Source organism: Chionomys nivalis, chromosome 2 (assembly GCF_950005125.1).
Source record: "Chionomys nivalis chromosome 2, mChiNiv1.1, whole genome shotgun sequence".
Classification (NCBI taxonomy): domain Eukaryota; kingdom Metazoa; phylum Chordata; class Mammalia; order Rodentia; family Cricetidae; genus Chionomys; species Chionomys nivalis.
Genome location: NC_080087.1, coordinates 21,298,600 through 21,318,000, shown reverse-complemented (window position 1 = coordinate 21,318,000; position 19,401 = coordinate 21,298,600). Strand labels below are relative to the sequence as shown.

General features: G+C 40.0%; 1 pseudogene; it reads left to right on the top strand.

The window, feature by feature from the left end:
• Window positions 1-3,270: 3,270 nt before the first annotated feature.
• Window positions 3,271-4,940, top strand: LOC130870046 (importin subunit alpha-1-like; annotated as a pseudogene).
• Window positions 4,941-19,401: the final 14,461 nt, after the last annotated feature.

Sequence of the window (19,401 nt, the reverse complement as noted above, 5' to 3'; positions counted from 1 at the left end):
TCACTGAGAACTTTCTGTGTTCATGGTGACAGTGAGCACCAAATTCTTCTTGATAATTCACTTCTGTAGTATCCATTGGGAGACTAGCAAGTGCCAGATGCAATTCTTTGGTAATACAGCTGCGAACCATACAGTGGAACATCCTTTTTAGAATTTATATTCCAGTGGGAAGAAAATCAATAAGACCACATGTTTTAGTAAAATTGAACCTCGTAGATACGTTTCAAAGGGAAAACAAAAGCAAGCAAAGGCATTGAAACCTCAATTAGGGTTGGGGGAGCCTCACTGAGAAGGAGACTCAGGAGGGAGCAGCCTTGGGGCAGGCATTCTACCAGTGTGCTCCTAGCTTCCTGGAACAATCATGGTAAGATTGAAATTCCTGGTTCGCTTGCTTTCCATGGAGCTGAAACATTTGATTCAGCATGTGCTGTGGTTTTGAATATGAATTCCAAAAGCCCATGTGTGAGGAACTTAATTCCCAAAATTGTTATGTTGTAGGTTTTAGGCACTATCTGGGATTGGAGAAGGCTATGAAGGACAAGCCTGCCCTTATGGTAGGATTGATGGCTTTGTAACAGGCGAAGAGACCTGAATTAGCACATGTACTGTCTCTATATACACTCCCAGTCACTTCTTCATGCTATGATGTGGCAAGAAGACATTCATTAAGGCCATGAAGGCACTAGTACCTTTCTCTTCAATTTCCCAGCTTCTATACGTGGAAACTAAACATTTTGGTAGAGCTTCGGGAAATGGAGTAAGATATGCACGACTAAAAGCAATCTAAAAGAGAAGCAGAACAAAGAACTAAAGCCAAGTTTCTCTTGAATGGCTCTAGTTCCTTATGGCGATGCGATAGCTAAAAATATCTGACACAGTTCATTTGACATACTGACGCCTATTGTTTGGCAGAAAGCTGTTTGGAAGGAAGACAACCTGGAGATAGGAGCCTGCGTGACTCTCTTTATATGTTGATTCAAGAGTAGATAGCACACAGTGGCTAAAAGATAACACAGCTATCTCATTTAGAAATAAAGTTCATAAATATACATTTACCTTTGGCTTCCACTAATAGCTGCCCAACAAGAGAACCGATGTTGATAATTAATCAACAACACAACACACCGGAAAGTTTGTTTCCATTAAGGCTGTGTCTATACCCCGTGTCTGTTCTCATGACTTTGTTGTCACATTCTAATTCGTTCTAATTTTGTTCTGTTTATTTTTGTGTTTCCTTACAAAACTGCTAAAACTTTGTCTCCAGCACTCAGTTACTAAAATTTAAGATAATTATATAAGAACATGACAACAGCTGTGTCTGTTTAGATCTAAATACAGTTGATATTGTTTATATCAAACATTAATAAAAAAGTTTTCTCTGATGAAATTAGCTATCTTATTTGTTTTAAATTGTGTTTGTATATACGTGTGTGTGTGTGTGTGGTGTATACATACATATAGGCTCTTATGTGTATATGTAAAAGTCAGAGGCCAATGCTGGGTGTCCTCCTCTATCACCCCAACTTTATTTTTTGATGCTGAATCTCTCACTGAACCTGGAACTTGCTGATTATGCAAGACTAACCAGTTAGTGACCTGCAGAGACCCTCCTGTCTCTGCCTTCTCTGACCTACAATTGAAGATGCTCACGACTGCATCTGGCTCTTATGAGTCAAACTCAGATTATCGTGCTTGCACAATGAACACCGTACCAACTGCCATCTCTCCTAGTTCCTATTTCAAAACTTTTAATTTAACATTTTGCTTTCACAAAAACTACATACTGCCCCGTTTAAAACAGTAGTACCTTATAGTCTCATAAATTTTGGACTCTATATATATAAAACCAAGGCCAGGGGCCGCATTATCTGAGACCTTGGGCAAAGGATACTTCCCTGCTTCCTCTTTTCTTCTGGTAGTTGAGAGAAGTCCTTTGCATAGTTTTGACTTCGAGATGCATTCCTTCAATCATCACATACTGTGTTCATGGTATCCTTAGAAGTTCTGTCTTCTCCCCAACTCATACCTATAATGATAAACTAGACCCAACCCTAATCCTATAAGGCTTCATTTTAGTTAAAATACACCTGCAAGAATTGTACTTGCAAATAAGGTCTGCCGGGCGGTGGTGGCGCACGCCTTTAATCCCAGCACTTGGGAGGCAGAGGTAGGCAGATCTCTGTGAGTTTGAGACTAGCCTGGTCTACAAGAGCTAGTTCCAGGAAAGGCTCCAAAGCCACAGAGAAACCTGTCTTGAAAAACAAAATAAATAAATAAATAAATAAATAAACCAAATAAGGTCATACTCACAGGTACTGATACAGATATTAGGGATACAACATAGCTTTTGTGGGGATACAAGTCAACTTAAAACAACTGGTATCTTAGACAATGATTTTATCTGTTTATCACAAAACTGTTGCAAGCATTTTTAGTTAATTAGTATTACTTTTTAAAAATTATGCTGGGCTATAAAAAGCCATCTTCATGCAGGTATGTAATGAACTTTGAGCATTCTCCCCTTCACATCCCACTACCCTGTTTTCAGGCCTTAAAAGGTTAAATATTGGAAGCTGCCCATTCATCATTATTCAGAAAGATGATTCTGTACTGCTTCTACTATAGACACAAATGAAGAGGACGGTGAGACGGATAGCTCACCTCAAAAACCACCCATGGAGTTTCATCTTCTTGCTTTACCAAATCTTAAGCTTTTAAAAGGAATATATAGATATATGATTTCAAAATAAATGAAAATTAACTATTTGAATAAGCTGAGTCATATCTTTACTTCTCAACATGACACTAATTAAGAGGAAACAAGAAAATGTAGGTAGTAGCTGAAATCTCAAAAACTCCTGTATGATTATGTAAAGGTTGATATTTATCTTTCCAGTGTAACGGTCAATACGTATAAAAGTAAATCAAGCATTGGGTTATTGCCTTTCAGGGTGACCTCATTAATCACATCTCTGGTCTTTTCATTTCCACCCCAGGAGTATGCAGAGTGAGTGCAGCCTTCTCTGGGGCTAAGGATGTAGCTCAGAGGTAGAGCACCACGGAAGCATGCAGCAAGCTCTAGGTTATGATCCCAGCAAACAAACCTAAGTGGGAAGGTAGACAAAGGGAGGTAGTGTCTATTCTGGGTATGCTGTAAAATGTATGAAAATATCACGTTGGACTCTAGTGATAGCTACAATTAGCAACTTATCACAAAGTCTGAGGGCTGAGGAGCAGCGGACGTTTCGAGGGCCGTCGACTCTGTAGACTCCAAGCCCCACACCGCCTTTCGTGGACGCCTGAGCCCGCTGTGCAGCCTTCCCTTGTCTACTAGCTTACTCCCTTATTCCTGCAAACATGTCGACCAATGAGAATGCTAATTCACCAGCTGCCCGGCTTAACAGATTCAAGAACAAGGGAAAAGACAGTACAGAAATGCGGCGCCACCGAATAGAAGTTAATGTGGAACTGAGGAAAGCGAAGAAAGATGACCAAATGCTGAAAAGGAGGAACGTCAGCTCATTCCCCGATGATACTACTTCTCCCTTGCAGGAAAACCGCAACAATCAGGGTACTGTAAATTGGTCTGTTGAGGACATTGTTAAAGGCATAAACAGCACCAATTTGGAAAGCCAGCTCCAAGCTACTCAAGCTGCTCGGAAACTGCTTTCTAGGGAAAAACAGCCTCCTATAGACAACATTATCCGGGCTGGTTTGATCCCCAAATTTGTGTCCTTCTTGGGCAAAACTGATTGTAGTCCCATTCAGTTTGAATCTGCTTGGGCGCTTACTAACATTGCGTCTGGAACATCTGAACAGACCAAGGCCGTGGTGGATGGAGGTGCTATCCCAGCATTCATCTCTCTCTTGGCATCCCCCCATGCTCACATCAGCGAGCAAGCTGTGTGGGCTCTTGGAAACATTGCAGGTGATGGTTCAGTTTTCCGAGACCTATTTATCAAATATGGTGCAGTTGACCCACTGTTGGCACTTCTTGCAATTCCTGACCTGTCTTCCTTGGCATGCAGATACCTGCGTAATCTTACCTGGACACTTTCAAACCTTTGTCGAAACAAGAATCCTGCAACCCCCTTAGACGCAGTTGAGCAGATTCTTACTACTTTAGTTCGTCTGCTACATCACAATGATCCAGAAGTGTTAGCAGATTCCTGCTGGGCTATCTCCTATTTGACTGATGGCCCAAACGAGCGCATTGAAATGGTTGTGAAGACAGGAGTTGTGCCCCAACTTGTGAAGCTTCTGGGAGCTACTGAATTGCCAATTGTGACTCCTGCACTGAGAGCCATAGGGAATATTGTCACTGGGGCAGACGAACAGACTCAAATTGTGATAGAGCACGTGCAGTCTTTCCCAGCCTGCTGACAAACCCCAAAATTAATATTCAAAAGGAAGCCACGTAGACAATGTCAAACATCATAGCTGGACGCCAGGACCAAATACAGCAAGTTGTGAATCGTGGCTTAGTCCCATTTCTTGTTGGTGTTCTCTCTAAGGCCGACTTTAAGACACAGAAGGAAGCTGTGTGGGCTGTAACTAACTACACCAGTGGTGGAACAGTTGAGCAGATTGTGTATCTTGTTCATTGTGGCATAATAGAACCTTTGACGAACCTCTTAAGTGCAAAAGATACCAAAATTACTTTGGTTATTCTTGACGCCATTTCAAATATCTTTCAGGCTGCTGAGAAACTAGGTGAGACAGAGAAACTCAGTATGATGATTGAAGACTGTGGGGGCTTGGACAAAATTGAAGCACTACAGAGCCATGAAAATGAGTCTGTATACAAAGCCTCGTTGAGCTTGATTGAGAAGTATTTCTCAGTGGAGGAAGAGGAAGATCAAAACGTGGTGCCAGAAGCTACCTCTGAAGGCTTTGCCTTTCAAGTTCAGGATGGGGCTCCCGGGACTTTTAGCTTCTAATGTCCAGCTGAGGCGCAAAGTTGTTAGCTATGTGCTGTGTTTCTCATAAATTTGTCTTACTGTTTTCTCTAAGAACTCTTTTTAAATGTGGTTTGTTACTGTAGCACTTTTTACAAAAACTATACTTGAACAGTTGTAAACTGTACATACTATATGAAGCTGTCCTCTGCGTTTCTTATTTCTATGTGTAATTTCTTATCCTACAGTGTCCTGTAAATAAAGATTAGGTTCCACTCCTTATAAAAAAAATAAAACACATACTTTTTTTAAAAAAAAAAGAATGAAATCTCTTTCTCTGTCCCTGTCTCTGTCTCTCTCTGTCTCTGTCTCTCTCTCTCTGTCTGTCTGTCTCTCTATCTATCTATCTTTCTATCTATCTATCTATCTATATATATATATATATATATATATATATATATATATATATCTGCCTGTGGTTCTCATTGCTTCTGGAGGTTTCCCAGTCAGTCACAACCACAGCTTTCCCTGCCTCGCAGTCCCACACATTTGCTTATACTCACAGTCTGAATCTACTGAGAAATGGCAAACTCTTTTGCTTTACCTCAGGAGCTGTGGTTCTCAGGGACTGTATCAAACATCTTATAAACAACAAAAAAGAAATGAAGATCTTTATGCAACCAGGAGGAGTTTCTATAGAAAACACTGAGGTGGTATCCTGAGTTTCTGTCTGAACTCCCCTCCCCAAGGGTTCACTTCTAAATCCTGATTGCCCTGCACAGGGACAGACCCCAGAAATGGGCTGGAAAAAGAATCCTGTGAAGCACACACTGTCAAGGGCACCTGCTGTATGAACTTGGGAATGTTCCTTCTGGTCCCATGAGAGCAACTGTTCCTCAATACAGTTAAATGCAGAACAGCCCAACGGAGTATGCAAGCCTGCATACAGACACACCCATACTTCGTGATGGAGGCAACAGCTGAGGAAAGAGAGGTCTAGTGTGCATCATCAAAGCATCCGTCCTGAGGTTCTCAGGGAAGTCCTGGACCTCCCTAGGTTATACTTACCCAAATACAAAATTGTTCAGAAAACACACCGAAGGCCATTACATCTTAGATACAAATGAGAAAAGAGATGAAATAGACTGTTTACTGTTAATATATATAAAAATAATTTTATGATCCCTAAGTGCTCTGGAGAATTGCACTATGAGAAGTGGGTTTTTATTGCCATTTTCTCTTGAAAATGTGTTTCTGACGCCTAGCAGATGAGTGGATGAAAGCTGAACTCATGCTGGCATTTCACTTCCAGGATTCAGGACTGCCAAGGAATCCTGTTCATGGACAACTTCTACTTTTATGGAAATGATCGCTTCTTTCCATTGAGGCTCATCCTCTTTGTTTTCCCTTCATTTCTTCAGTTTTCCAAAAATATATGCTCTCTAAGAAGATAAAAGGTCCTGGCATGGTGTTGGAATCTCTACCCACATCCCTCTTCTTCTGGCATCTCAGAAATCTTGCTTACACCCTGGAAGCTGGGGTAGGGTTTGCAGACCCAAGTCTGAGGGGGAGAACAGTTGCTCACTATTCAGAATTTATTTTCTGGTATCAAATACAGCCATATAACACATTTACTCTAAAATAAATGTAGCATTTTTATGTTATCAAATTGAGCTCACATGTGAAGGTAGACATTAAACAACATTTTATGGAAAGCAAAATTCATAACTCTCTTTTATTGCCACTTTTTTGAACAGCCTCTTTGAGATGGCAAATAGGAAATTGCCTGGTTGTGTATTTTTACATAAAGTTCTGTATGTTGCCTAGAAAGGAGTTTTTTCTGGTCAGTCCTGTTCTGACTTAAAGGGGAAGTGCCTGTTTTAAAGTTTCCCATTGGACTAAATGTGCTTATGACCGTTGGCTTAGCTTTGAAGAGCATTTCCGAAAGTGCTCTGTAGCTTAGGGATCAAGCAAGCAGTAGAGATGAAGGGGCGAGAAGCCATAGCAAGTCCTAGTATAGTTGTTGTTTTTACTTTTTGTTCTTTGACTCTTTTGAGGGCCTACCACCCAGCTCCCAAATAATCACATGTGGAGAATTTTTCCTACTTATAAACGCCCTTCCTTACCTTGGCTTGTTTCTTGCCAGCTTTTCTTAATTTATGCCATCTATCTTTTGCCTCTGGGCTTTTTACTTTTCTTACTTCTGTGTATCTGACTTTCCCTCTTACTCCTTGATTGACTAGGTGGCTGGCCCCTAGCATCTTCCTCTCCTTGTTCTTGCTCCTTGATCTTCTCCTCCCAGATTTCTCCTTCTATTTATTCTCTTCTGCCTGCCAGCCTTGACTATCCTTTCTCCTGCCTCACTATTGGCTGTTAGTCTCTTTATTAGATCAATCAGGTGTCTTAGACAGGCAAAGTAACACAGCCTGACAGAGTTAAACAAATACAACATAAAAGAATGTGATACATCTTTGGATCATTAAACAGTGTTCCACAGCATAAACAAATGCAACACATCTTAAAATAATATTCTACAATATCGTCACCTCTTTTTAAGTGACTTCTCTTTATAGTTTAACCTTATTAAGAAACGTGATTTTATAATTCTAGAAATAATACTGATTAAAATCCATACAGACTGAATATTTTTCAAACTTTTCATTATATCCTCTGAAATAATTTTGAGATTTAGCAACCCAGGTTTGTATAGCCCCTCACAAATACCACTTTAAAATGTATTCATATTAGTAAAGGTAAACTACTAGGAAGAGAGAGCTGTCCCCCCAAAAAATATTTCTCACAGGTATATTACAACTGACTTGATCTATATTTGCTCACTTTCTCCTTGCTTTGACAAAGGCAACTGGAAGAAGAAACCCTTTTTCTTGGATCAAAGTTTGAAGGGATGTAGCCCATCATGGTGGGAGGCCATGGCGGTGGGAACATGAGGCAGCTGGTCACTTTGATCTACAAAAAAGAAGCAGAGAGAAATGAATGTTAATGTTCAACATTTCTTTTTATTCATCTTGGACTATAACCAATGAGTTTGTGAAAACCTGTCCATGTGGGACCTTTCTTTCTCAGATGAATGTCTGGAAACTTCCTCTATGACAAACCCAGAGGCACGTCTCTTCTCTCTCTCTCTCTCTCTCTCTCTCTCTCTCTCTCTCTCTCTCTCTCTCTCTCTCTCTTTATATATACACAAAGGACAGTGAGCAGCAACCACGGCACAGTCTTCATATCTTGTTATCTTGACATTTCCTCTACTTGTGAACGTGCACTTATTCAGGTCCTAAAGATGGAGACAGATTTCTGCTGTTTGTATTGTTTTAGCCAGAGTACAGTGTGAATGGCCTTTCTAGTCCAATTCCCAGTAAAATCCGTATTCGCCCTTATAACCTCAAGAACACAGACCTTACCATCTTCCCTAACATCCGCATTCTGATCATCTACAGTCCTACCACAGTAACCCATGCTTCCAGCACGCTAGAGCTTCAGCTTCCCTAGCCCACCGGCTCACACTGTTCCAAAAACCTACAGACTGCAGGACCAGACAGTCACAGCAACACTTCACTTTGTGGCACCAGTTTATATATTGATTGCTTCCCTGGTTGCTTTGACAAAAACAACAAAGGGAAGGTGTGGGAAAATCTTAACAGTGGGAATATGAGGTAGCTGCTCCCTTTATCTCTCCATTCAGGATGCAGAGAGAGGAAGATGAATGCTAATTAATAATGTTCAGCACCTTCTCCTCTTCCCCTGTCCATTCCACCTGGATCCCAGGCCATGGGATGATACCTTTATTCAGGATGTGTTTTCTTTCTTGCATTAAATCTATCTTACTCCAAATGTGGTCAATGAAGATTGACAGTCATAACATATAAATAGATAAGACTATAAGTCATAGCAGAATCACAAAAACACCTAATATCTACTTAGAGAGCACATCACACCGCCTCAGATGATGAAGTGAAGCAAAGTATTTTATCACCTATTATAAAAGTCACTGAAGCAAAAGCTTCAGAAGCCAGTTGTTTATTAGGGAGTTCTAAAATAGAGTTGAGGATAAAGTTGAGCCGTATCTTTTTCACCCACTTCTGTTTCCGTTTTCATGGCATTTTTCTCCTGTATGGAGATTTATAGGTAGCACATATGTCATCATGCCAAATGAGACCCAGGGTCTTCTGTTTGACTGTTCACCTGTCGCTCTCTGAGCTGCCCAGCCTCCCTCCCAGCCATTAGGTTTCATCTGTCATCGCCAGCAGACAAGCAGCCACCTTCTACTCCCTTCCAGTGGCCCACTTTGATTTCTCTCTTCCTTTAAAGGGTTTTACACAGAGATCAGCCACCTAACAGCGTAAACATCATTGTCACCCACGCATGCTGAGTTGCTTGAATTCCCCTGCCTGAGGGAATAGCCTCTTGTCTTTCATGCTAAAGAATGTGGAGGATGGAAAAAAAAGTCAATTTCACTGTTGGAGAATTCTTACGAGAAAAAAAAAATTGGTCCGTATGTGTTCTTGAAGTGGATGGCGTTAGCTTTAACAAAGCTTTTCCCATTTTCCTTTAAGACTATTCTAAATATTAAGGGATGATTTTGTTAATGAATAAATGCAGTTGTTGAACCTGCTATTTGTGCTATGTCTCGGAATGGGGCTTTATACAGTAATACACAGAAAAGCGTTAGAAATGGGATGTGTTTTCCATGAAATATTTTCATAAATTCTTAGAATCCCATGTTTAAAAGGAACAGAGGCTGTTAAACCAGAGGTCTGTGAAGGAATCTTGTTGCAACACAAGAAAGCCTCAGGGTAATTTTACTTGATTTAATTAGTTTACTTATTTTATTGTATGAATACGTTGACTTTATATTGAAACATTTCAGATTATATAATTCATTGTAAAATAAACTGGAGGAGTCCTGGGAGAAAGATGGATACTTTATGGATCTCAATGCATCCCGTGTGTCTAGTCCAAATATTTTAATCCTAAGGTGTGGTGTGGTGTGCGTCACTGCCTATTCCCTATGGCTGTTAATGTATAATCGAGGAACAAATGCTTCCAAGTTAACACATTTGAGGAAAGCAACTTTAAAACAGGTTTCTTTATTGCAGGAGTTCCTTCAGAGTCTTTACTATGCTAATATGTATCATAAAACTACACCAGGGGAGGAAAATCTATTTCTTTATAAATTTATTTCACCAGGGAACCATTTGTGGGGCTGGCATCTTCTGAGGTCACATTTTCTCTTGGCTCTGTGTGTCACATTTTCCACTTGCTTTAGAGTGAACTGGAGACTAGTTATTAGGTGCAATGGGGTTTATTTACATTAAGTATTGTGTCACAATGCACTATGGACACAGACTTAGAAATGTGTATCCGTGTGCGCATATGTATGTACATATATGTAGTATGAAATAGAAAGACTGAGACAGGTGTTTCTGTATGCATAAGTATGCACTGTGTGGTATGAAATACACTCAAACATGTATGTCTGCATGCTTATGTATGCACGTGTGTGTGTTATGAAATAGAGAGACAGAGACATGTGTGTCTGCATGCATATGTATGCACTGTGTATGGTATGAAACAGACTCAGACATATATGTCTGTGTATGTGTGTATGCCCTGTGTAATAGGAAATAGAAAGAGGCAGAATAGAGACAAGACCAGATGATGAAAGCCTGACCTCCTGAGGTCAGTTCATGTGGTCATCTGAACCTAGGAGTCATGCAGCACCTGAACTGCATGATGGGATTTACTTTTGCCCTTTCTTCTCCCTTTTACATCACTAAGTTAGCTGCTTCTGCATTCGAGAGTCTGATATTAATCATTGTTGGGTAAATTAATATATGCATGAATAAATGCCTCAAAGATTCTCTTTTCTGTGTATATTTTCCTGGTATATTTTTTAAGTGGTTTCAATTGAGAATTTTTCTTCCGGGTGCCGTAGATGCCAACTTAGCATAATTAGTTTTAATATTTGTGAAAATAAAAGTGCAGTTTCGCTCTCTGGGGCATTCTAAGGCAAAAGAACAAGAAAACTGTTTCATTATGCTTTGCTAAAACCTCATATGTTTTTTGTTTAAAATAAATTTTAAATAGATGAGTAAATAAGAGATCGCCTGCTCTAAGCAATTAATTCACTTTTACCTGTCAATAACATAGTCATATAATAATAATAATAATAATAATAATAATAATAATAATCTAAAAAACACATTTAAGATGGTTAGAGAGATGGCTTAGCAGTTAGAAAAATTTACTAACTTTCTAGAGGGCCTGAGTTCAGTTTCCAGCACCCAGGTAAGGTGACTCATAAACACCTGTAACTCTAGCTCCAGGGGACCTGACCTCCTTTTTGATCACAGGTAGAAGCAGCCATGTATACAAATACGCACACACACACACACACAATTTAAAATAGCATCAAAAGTGTAATACAATATTATGTTGTAAAGCTTTATCGATTGAGGTATTTTGTTAAAATTATAAAAATTATTTATGCTGGGTAAGATTTATAAGATATGTTATCTAAGTTTTTATTATTTGATCTACCATCATACCTAAGTTACTTATTTTCTAGTCAGCTGCTGCAATAATATGCTCACACGCATCCACGCAAACAGACATGGGTCTGCCTTCCACTGACTCATGAGCTCTAAGCAGTAGTGACAGTGAGTAGGTTAGTGCACTTTTCATGAACTGCCACTTGTAAGAAGTCTGAAATTTAATTGCATGGTACGGACACAGGTCTACAGCTTCATGATATGAATGACAAAGAAGAGACACTTCCCATAGGAAAGTGAGAACCACTAGAAAGTTTTTACCAGCAGTGAAAGTAGGGCATGAGATAGAGGACTCTGGGAAGCAACTCAAGTGCTCAGTAAAGTAGCTTGGAATAAAGGAAGACAGAACAAGATGCTGAGATTATCATTGCCTTCCTGGGGCTATAGAGAATTTGAAATGTTTTCTATATGAAATGTTTCCTTAGGGTCCAGATCCCTACAATGAGGAAAGGTTTTGAAAGAATACAAGACACCTTCTTTTCCTCACACAGGTTCACTGCTACCATTTTCTAAGTAGGCAAGAAAGCCTTGAGCCCATAGGGTATAGGCTTGACAAAAGTCATTTTACGAGAACTTCAAATGTTCTGTCGGTACGGTGGAGGAAAGAGGGGACACACTATCAATTTGATGCTATTGAGCTTATTTTCTATAAAAGTAAAGGACCCGAATTTCTGCTTAAATATATAGTTTTTAAGACACCGTGAAAGAAGAGATTGAGTTACTATCCTAAATGAGGAAGTCTGGATAGAAAGGAAAATTGTGAGAAAGGAATGGCTCATAACTCTGAATTTATGAATGCTGAGAGCCAAGCTGGAGAAGGGATAATTGTTAACTATTAGCAGCCTGTGCACATGAGAGTGAATTATAATATATAAACAAATTTCTGTTGTACTTAGAAAACCTTTCTATTTCTTTCAAGCATGATATATTTGACTCATGCAATTATTGTACATACATTTATAATATATTAATATATCTATATATAAAATATATGCATGTTTATATGTTTTACATATTTCTCACAATTGCGGCCAATTGACCATATTTTAAAATATTTGATAATATTTTACTTAACATTGGTATTTTTATATTTTATGCTGTAAAATATGGTCACCAATTATACATGAGTTGTATATTTGTGTGTTTGTGCGTGCACGTGTGAGTGTGTGTAGGTGTGTGTTTTGAAATCTCTTGTGAATTTTTCCTGGGTAGAAAGGGCTTCTTTTAAAACTTTAGAAGTCATATCAAAACGCTCTTTAAAGAAGCTCATAAGAAGAGCAGTGCATTTGTGAGGAGAGGGAAATTTTCTCCACTTTTAAAATAAGAATATGTTGTTTCCAGGTTCTGGCTATTACAAACAATGCTGCTATGAACATAGTTGAGCATATACTTTTGTTGTGTGATAAGGCATCTCTTGGGTATATTCCCAAGAGTTGTATTGCTGGGTCCAGAGGTAGGTTGATCCCGAATTTCCTGAGAAACTGCCACACTGCTTTCCAAAGTGGTTGCACAAGTTTGCATTCCCACCAGCAATGGATGAGTGTACCCCTTTCACCACAACCTCTCCAGCAAAGGCTATCATTGGTGTTTTTGATTTTAGCCATTCTGACAGGTGTAAGATGGTATCTTAAAGTTGTCTTGATTTTCATTTCCCTGATCGCTAAGGAAGTTGAGCATGACCTTAAGTGTCTTTTGGTCATTTGAACTTCTTCTGTTGAGAATTCTCTGTTCAGCTCAGTGCCCCATTTTATAATTGGGTTGGTTAGCCCTTTACAGTCTAGTTTCTTGAGTTCTTTATATATTTTGGAGATCAGACCTTTGTCTGTTGCAGGGTTGGTGAAGATCTTCTCCCAGTCAGTGGGTTGCCTTTTTGTCTTAGTGACAGTGTCCTTTGCTTTACAGAAGCTTCTCAGTCTCAGGAGGTCCCATTTATTCAATGTTGCCCTTAATGTCTGTGCTGCTGGGGTTGTACGTAGGAAGTGGTCTCCTGTGCCCATGTGTTGTAGAGTACTTCCCACTTTCTCTTCTATCAGGTTCAGTGTGTTCGGACTGATATTGAAGTCTTTAATCCATTTAGACTTGAGTTTTGTGCATGGTGATAGATATGGATCTATTTTCATTCTTCTACAGATTGACATCCAGTTTTGCCAGCACAATTTGTTGAAGATGCTCTCTTTTTTCCATTGTATACTTTTAGCTCCTTTATCGAAAATCAGGTGTTCATAGGTTTGTGGGTTAAAGTCCGGGTCTTCTATTCAATTCCAGTGGTCAACTTCTCTATTTTTATGCCAATACCAAGCTGTTTTTAATACTGTAGCTCTGTAATAGAGTTTGAAGTCAGGGATGGTAATGCCTCCAGACGATCCTTTATTGTATAAGATTGTTTTGGCTATCCTGGGTTTTTTGTTTTTCCATATAAAGTTGATTATTGTCTTCTCCAGATCTGTGAAGAATTTTGATGGGATTTTAATGGGGATTACATTGAATTTATAGATTGCTTTTGGTAGAATTGCCATTTTTACTATGTTGATCCTCCCAATCCAAGAGCAAGGGAGATCCTTCCATTTTCTGGTGTCTTCTTCAATTTCTTTCTTCAAAGACTTAAAATCCTTGTCAAATAGATCTTTCACTTCCTTGGTCAGAGTTACCCCAAGATATTTTATGCTATTTGGAACCTGGAAACAACCTAGATGCCCTTCAATGGAAGAATGGATGAAGAAAGTATGGAATATATACATATTACAGTACTACTCGGCAGTAAAAAACAATGACTTCTTGAATTTTGCATGCAAATGGACGGAAATAAAAAACACTATCCTGAGTGCGGTAAGCCAGACCCAAAAAGAGGAACATGGGATGTACTCACTCATATTTGGTTTCTAGCCATAAATAAAGGACATTGAGACTAAATTCGTGATCCTAGAGAAGCTAAATAAGAAGGTGAATCCAAAGAAAAACATATAGGCATCCTTCTGAATATTAAACTTCATCAGGCAATGAAAGGAGACAGAGACAGATACCCACATTGGAGCACCGGACTGAAATCTCAAGGTTCAAATCAGGAGCAGAAGGAGAGAGAGCACGAGCAAGGAACTCAGGACCGCGAGGGGTGCACCCACACACTGAGACAATGGGGATATTCTATCGGGAACTCACCAAGGCCAGCTGGCCTGGGTCTGAAAAAGCATGGGATAAAACCGGACTTGCTGAACATAATGGACAATGAGGACTACTGAGAACTCAAGAACAATGGCAATGGGTTTTTGATCCTACTGCACATACTGGCTTTGTGGCAGTCTAGGCAGTTTGGATGCTCACCTTACTAGACCAGGATGGAGGTGGGTGGTCCTTGGACTTCCCACAGGGCAGGGAACCCTGATTGCTTTTCAGGCTGAGGAGGCAGGGGAACTTGATTGGGGGAGGGGGAGGGAAATGGGAGGTGGTGGTGGGGAGGAGGCAGAAATCTTTAATAAATAAATAAATAAATTTAAAAAAAATAAAAAAACAAAAACAAAAAAAATAAATAAAATAAAATAAGAATATGGCTGGGTGTGGTGGCACATGCTTTTAATCCCAGCATTTGGGAGGCAGAAGCAAGTAAATCCCTGAGTTTGAGACCAGTCTGTTCTACAGAACGAGTTCCAGGACAGTCAGGGCTACACAGAGAAGCACTATCTTCAAAAACCAAAACAACAACAACAAATGAGGCTATGTCATGGGCATAGTCCACATAGGTCAAAGCACCCTAGATTGCCCATCAGATATATACTGAGCCACTGACTTTCACAGAAATGCCGAGACATGTGATGCACATTGTGTCCCTGTTGCCCAAGGAGGATCAGTCCCTCTAGCCTGATTCTTAGGTGGGAGAGATCTTGGTATTATAATTCTCTGCAATTCTCTAAGGTTTAGCCTTGCAGAACAGTGTTTGCTGACTATTTGGTGTCTATACTACTCTGGAAAAATAATTACATTTTCTTTCGAGTAATTGTGCAGGCCTACAGCTTGGATTATTAAAAGAACAAAAAGATTTAGTATTTAGTACTAGGAATTGGAGTTTGGTTGTGAAATGCCAGCCGTAAGTTCATGTTTTTGAATACTTGGTACCTCATTGGTGTTGTTCTTTTGGGAGATTATAGAACTTTTAGGAGGTGGGGCCTTTCTACAAGAAAGTGTGCTTTGGAACTGGGTTGGGGGATTTTATAGCCTGACCCACTTGTTCATTTCCTGTATACTGATAATGAAACTGTAGGCTTTTTGTTTTGTTTATTTACTCTTTGCTCTTTGGGGGCCCACCACCCAACTCCCAAATAAATACACAAAGGTTTATCTTGCCTGTGACTGTCCAGCCTTAGCTTGGCTTGTTTCTAGCCAGATTTTTTTTTTAAATATCCCATTTTCCTTTGCATCTAGGCTTTTACCTTTCTCTATTCTTTATTTTACTTCTTACTCGGTGTGGCTGGGTAACGGGCCCCTGGCGTCCTCCTCTCCTCCTTTTCTTGCTCCTCCCAGTTCTTTTTCTCCTTCTATTTAATCTGTCCTTCCAACAGCCCCATCTATCCCTCCCCTGCCCAGCTATTGGCCATTCAGCTCCTTATTAGACCAGCCAAGTGTTTTAGGGAGGCAAAGTAACACATCTTCACAGAGTTAAACAAATGCAACTTAAAAGAATGGAACGCATTTTTGTATCACTAAGAAGTGTTCCAAAGCATAAACAAGTGTAACACATCTGAAAATAGTGTTTCACAACATGAAACAATGTAACTTGCCACCTCATACTCCTGCCGTAATATTCTCCCCATTATGATGAACTGTATCCTCTTTTAAATTGTGCATCAAAATAAAGCCTTCCTCCATCAGTTTGTTTCTCAACAGGTATTTATAAAATTCCAACAATGAGAAAAGTAGCTAGTCAGGAATTTACTTGTCTTTCCATTGAGTGTATACCCATATATCAAGCAAGGGAGGCTGGGGGATATGCAAATTACGCATTTTGATAGAATTTTGACCAGAGTTAGGAATGTCATTAGAAGATAGATTTTGGATCAGATCAATATGCATTACACCTGTAAAGAACTGGAAGACCCTTAGGCAGATGAAAAGTAAATGCATGGCAGGGTGAAGAGGTTCTTATATTGAGGGGTGCTTTTTAAGTTCTTTCTGATGGCTCCTTGGGTTATATAAATTTAGTCTGAGGTCATTATATGGATAATTTGTTACTAAGTAAAGTAGTTTGTCAGGTTACAAGACATTAATCTTCCAATAGGTCTTTAATTAGGACAGATGCACTAAATAGTTCCTAGCAAGACTCGGCCTAGAAACATTTATAATACTCAATTATACCATTTTACAGGCAATAGCAAATTGTTTTTGTGTAGTCTGGAAATTGTGGGACTTAATTAATTACCTTCAGTGTTTTAGACATCTGTTCTGTACTCTTTTAGAGGCATTAAATTGGCAACTCATGAAATGGCTAAAAATAGAGTTCAAATTCCCCAGATGGGAAAGGGTGAAGATCAACTATGACAGAAAGAAAAGCCTTTCTGTGGTGCCCTGGAAACCCAAAACCAAATTATGCATCTAGTAACATTCGGTGTAACAGGCTCTCCACTGTGTGGTAATCACTGTTTAAAGAATGAGAATTTTACATGGTTCAAAAAAAAAAAAAAGGAAAACAAAAACAGACAAAACCCTTTAATTTCCTGTTGAATATGCTTCTTCCCTGTTTCCCTAAGATAGGCTACAGTAAACAAACTGAAGAAACAAGCAGCACTCACCACAGGCCACATATCAATCTCTGTCAAGTAAACACTTCTGAGTGAAATTTATTTCCACACAAACAAATAACTTTGCCCCTCTAAGTTGTTTCGAAGACATGACAAAAATAAGGACTCCAGCGGTACTCGCAGACATTCTCATGTCGTCCATGTTGAGATGATGGAGAGGGAAATCAGGAGCTTATTCCAAGTGTAATTAGATCACAGAAAACAGATGTTGGTGACTTCACAGTGGGCGGGGGAAGTGACCATTTCGGTAAGCTAAGGAAGGTCGGGTCTTTGCTTCATTTTTCTTCCTCTTCAGAATGTCGTGCGAACCAATTACAGGGGAACTGAGCACATTCTGAAAGCTCCAAATGGGAGTCAAGTTGGCCGATCATGGGGTCTCTTCTTACCATGACAGTCAACATCAGATCATGGGCCCAGCAGGAAGCATCTGAGCTCTGGGAGCCCAAAGTCCTGCAGCTTACTAGTAAGACTTCCCCTCCCGACTGCGTGTGCTCTGCCTCCCAAACCATAGGAAGGTATTCTGTCAGTGTAGACACAGAATCCAGGTCTTGGCCCTCCAAAGCCGCCCATGGTCATGCTGGGTCCACAAATGTGTTTCCCATTTGAGGAGCCCCTGCAGAAGATGAGAGGGGTGGAGCTGCCTTCTGGAATGCTGCGGGGGCCAAATGAGTACCATCCAGCAGAAGAAAAAAACCCATGTGATATTTTCTCGTAGCCTCATTTTTGAAAGAGAGTAGACACAATTAAAATGAGATTAACTTCAAAAGCACGCATTTGGTTCGATATGGCCAAACGACCGTTTGTACTGGTGATCGACACAAGAAGTATTAATTAATGCAATATTTTGTGGGATTTGTTTTCCTCTACAAATTCTGCAAATACTATTGTTGCTTTACACTCAGAGTACATCTCAACCCCGTCAAACCAGTTGTGTCCGCCATAGTTTGGTTCTCTTGAGGAACAAAATGGGCATAATGATGTATGTTAAAGGACAGTTTATTAGGTTAGCTTACATAATATGATCTAGGTACTCTACAATGGCTCTGGCGCATGCGTGGGAGGAGCTAAGAACCCAGTGGTTGCTCAGTTCATGAGGCTGCGTATCTCAGCAGCCCCCAGTCTGTTATACTGAAGGATTGCAGCATCCCAAGAGAGTTACTGGTCTTCAGGTCACCCCGGAAACCTGAAGCTGAGAGCTAATATCAGAATAGGAAGACAGGAACAGTATATTCCAAGTAGGATGAACCTGCCAACAAGAGTGAAGGCAAGCAGGCAAAAACCTTCCTTCTTCCTTTTCCTTTTTCTGGGCAATGACCTGAGCTCACATTCAGGATGAATTTCCCATTGCAAATAACCGGATCAAGAAAATTCCTCCTGGGAGTTCCCAGCAGCTTGCCTTTTAGTTGATTCCAGATACAGACAAGTTGACAACCAAAATTAGTCACTAAATACATTTTAAGTGCTCCATGGCTCACTGTGCCTAGGGTTCACCATCTTAGTACATTCTGGATAGTGAGTAACTAATATTCCCCAAAACGGTAAAGACACTGGAGTAGCACTTAACCCAGTGCATGAGCCTGGCACCACACTTGGAAGTCATCATTAGAAGAAAACCTTTAATTAAATTGAATTTAGCAGATCTTGTTTGTGCAAGAAAACAGTCCGTGAATGTTGCAGCCCTCAGCACCAGAAACAGTTCGGTGAACGTCACACAACCACCAGAACAGCTGGCATAGTTAGAAAAGGCTTGATTGGGCTTGATCGGTTAGCAACTAATGCTTGCCTGTACGGATATAGCCTAGGACTGGCTAGAGCCCAGCCTCTGTGATTGGCTGGAGCTCTACTTGGTACAGGAAAAGATTCTTGTGTTAGGATACAATTTGCTACGTACAGAGGCAGCTTCAGGGTAAGTTTAATTTAACAAAACAAAGCAGGCACTTTTTATAAAGAAGATTCCTGCTGGTCTGTTAAGTCCTCACTTCACATTCTGGAAGGCTTCCCTGCTTCCCACCCCCAATCTCTCTAGAACAGAAGTTTGTTTTGTTTCTATGCTTCAAATCTACACTTACCCCCTTCTCTTTTGGAGATTGTGTTTTCTGGCAGGCCATAGGATGTCATAGTTTTGGTAGTGGTGGTAGATGTGCTTGT